Source organism: Nannospalax galili, unplaced genomic scaffold (assembly GCF_000622305.1).
Source record: "Nannospalax galili isolate Female #2095 unplaced genomic scaffold, S.galili_v1.0 scaffold471, whole genome shotgun sequence".
In the NCBI taxonomy this organism is placed as follows: domain Eukaryota; kingdom Metazoa; phylum Chordata; class Mammalia; order Rodentia; family Spalacidae; genus Nannospalax; species Nannospalax galili.
The window spans coordinates 2,676,845-2,680,097 of NW_008330333.1; the positions used below are offsets into that span (position 1 = coordinate 2,676,845).

At 41.8% G+C, this 3,253-nt stretch overlaps 1 protein-coding gene and 1 pseudogene across 1 annotated transcript in view; both read left to right on the forward strand.

Moving 5' to 3' along the window:
- CUNH16orf96 (chromosome unknown C16orf96 homolog) overlaps positions 1-3,253 on the forward strand; it is a 46,544-nt gene that overhangs the window by 16,013 nt on the left and 27,278 nt on the right. The window lies entirely within an intron of this gene.
- On the forward strand, positions 810-1,280 carry LOC103744553 (annotated as a pseudogene).

Below are 3,253 nucleotides of genomic sequence, written 5' to 3' on the forward strand. Positions count from 1 at the left end.
TTTAAAAAAAAAGAATATTAGAGCCGGGCGTGGTGGCACCTGCCTGTAGTCCCAGCACTTAGGAGGCAGAGGCAGGCGGATCTCTGAGAGTTCAAGGCCAGCCTGGTCTACATTGTGAGTTCCAGGACAGCTGGGGGCTACAGGGAGACCCTGTCTCAAAAAGACAAAAAAAAAAAAAAAAAAAAAAAAAAAAAAAAGAATACTACATCTTCTGATCCATGAGTAGGAGATATTTTTCTAATTATTTAGATAATCTTTATTTCCTTTCAAAACTGTCTTTGTAGTTCAGCTGTGTGTGTGTGTGTGTGTGTATGTGTGTGTGTTTGTGTGTGTGTGTGCATGTGGAAACCAAAGGTCGAGATCAGGTCTCTTCTTCAGTTGCTTTCCGCTTTTTTTTTTTTTTGGTTATTTTGAAAGAGAGTCCTCCTATAGTCCCAGCTGGTCTGGAAATTGCTATGTAGACTAGGGTTACAGAGATCCTCTAGTCTCTGCCACCCAAGTCCTGGGATTAAAGGTATGTGCTACCACACCCAGCCCTTTTTCCAATTTTTTTAAACAAAGGTTAATTTATTTTTTTTTAAATATTTTATTTCTGGCTGGAGAGATGGCTCAGCGGTTAAGAACACTGGTTGTTCTTGCAGAAGACCCAGGTTCGAATCCCAGCTCCCACATGGCAGCAAACAACTGTCTGTAACTCCAGTCTCAGGAGATCCGACAGCCTCTTCTGACCTCCATGGGCATTGCACAACACGAGTGCACTGACCTACATGCAGGCAACACACGCATACACATAAAATGAAAAAAAAAAAAGAAAGAAAAAAATTATTTATCCCAGAAGTTGGTGCCAGGCTCTCGCCAGCCGCTAGCTGGAGCCGCTCACCTCCAAGACCTGGAGCAGCAGTGCTGAGAAGTGGTCACCATGCCTTTGGCTAGAGATTTACTACATCTATCCTTGGAAGAGGAAAAGAAAAAATATAAAAAGAAACAGCTAGTTCAAAGCCCAAATTCTTATTTCATGGATATAAAATGTCCAGGTTGCTACAAGATTACTATGGTTTTCAGCCATGCTCAGACAGTGGTTCTTTGTGCAGGTTGTTCAACAGTGTTGTGCCAGCCTACAGGAAAGGCCAGACTCACAGAAGGCTGTTCATTTAGAAGAAAGCAACACTAATGATCTATACAACTTCCTGTATTTGTGTTTTCTCACAGAAAGCCTTATCTTAAGTTCAGTTACTCTACCGAGACCATATAATTATGTTTGATTTTGTAAGCTATAAATAATAATCTATTTTGGTGTCAAATTTTCAATGAAGTTTTAATTATGGAAAAAAAATTTTAATATTTTACTTATTATTATATGCCATTGGTGTGCATATGCAGGTCAGAGGACAACTTTGTGCAGTTGGGTCTTTCTTTCCACCTTTAATGTGGGTTCTGTGAATCAAACTCAGGTTATCAGCCTTGTGCAACAAGTACTTTAGTCCTGTTAAGCCATCTTGCTAGCCGACCACCTTATTTTTTGAGGCAAGGTATGTCACAGAATCTGGAATTCACTAACTCAGCTACACTGGATGAACAGCAAACCCCAGGGATCTGCCTGTCTCCACTGCTCCAGTGCTTGGGATATAGATGTAGTAGTACCTGGCATTTACATGGATGTTGGAAATCTGAACTCACTACCTCATGTTAGCATAGCAGACACTTTACCAACTAAGCTCTTTTTTTAACTCTCTCTTGCCTTATGCTTTATTTTTTTCATTTTTCTTAATTTTGTATGCACACATGTGCTCACATACAGTAGCGTATGAGTTGCAGCATGTGTGTAGAGCTCAGAGGACAACTTTTGGGAGTCAGTGCCCTCCTTCCACTATGTGGGTTTCACAGATTGTCCTTGTTTGCTTTCTGTTGCTGTGATAAACACCATGACCAAAAGCAACTTAGGGAGGAAAGGGTTTATTTCATCTTATACTTCCAGGTAACAGTCCATCACTGAGAAAAGTTAAGCAGGAACTTAGGGCAGGAACCTGGAGGCAGGAACTGAAGTAGACACCATGGAAGAATGCTGCTTACTGGCTGCTCTCTGGAGTTACGAACAGTTGTTAGCTTCCATGTGGGTGCTGGGAATTGAACCCAGGTCCTCTGCAAGAACAGCTAGTGCTCTTAACCACTGAGTCATCTCTTCAGACCCTTCTTTTATTTCTTTATGCATCTAATTAGGTGTAATATTAACTCTGATTCTGTTGTTCATTTCTATGTTTTTTGCATTGCTGCTGATAGAACACAGGGCTTCACACATGGTAGACAGGTGTACCATATTTGTATAGTGCCCACGGAGGCCAGAAGAGGGTATCTGAACCCCTGGAACTAGAGTTACCCGTGATTGTTATCTGCCGTGTGGGTGCTAGAAACTTACCCTGGGTCCTTTTAACTGCTGAGCTATCTCTTTAGGCCCCTAAAGTATTTCCTAAGTGCAATGGTGATTTCTTCTCTGACCTATTGTTATTTAGAAGAGTATAAATTGTCTTAGATTTGTGAATTCCCAATAGTTTCTTCTATTGATTTCTAATTTAATTTCACTGTGATCAAAGTATGTATTTTGTATGATGTGAGTTTTTTTTTTTTTTTTTTTTTTTGGTCTTTTTGAAACAGGGTCTCCCTGTAGCCCCAGCTGGCCTGGAACTCTCTAGGTAGACCAGGCTGGCCTTGAACTCACAGAGATTTGCCTGCCTCTGCCTCCCAAGTGCTGTGAGTTCTTTTTAAATTCCTCCCTTTTGATCTGCTTTGGAGTGTGCTCCACATGTGCTTAGAAAGGATGTGCATTCTGCCATTGTTGAGGTGCTCTGTGAATAACTGTTAGATTAAGTGTCCTTTTTTGTTTGTTTTTGGTATTTTTGAGACGGGGCCTCCCTGTAGCTCCAGCAGCTGACCTGGAACTCACTATGTACACCAAACTGACCTTGAACTCACAGACAGAGATCCACCTGCCTCTGCCTCCTGAGTACTGGGATTAAAGGCATGCGCCACCAGTGAGAAAAGGTAAAATACTCAGACATCAATTTCAAGTTAAATATTGGTACATTGATTTTAATCCCAGCACTTGGGAGGCAGAGGAAAGGCAGATCTCTGTGAGTTCAAGGCCAGCCTGGTCTACATAGCAAGTTCCGGGTCAGCTGGGACTACAGGGAGACCCTGTCTCAAAAAGACCAAAAAGGGGCTGGAGAGATGGCTCAGCAGTTAAGAACACTGGTTGTTC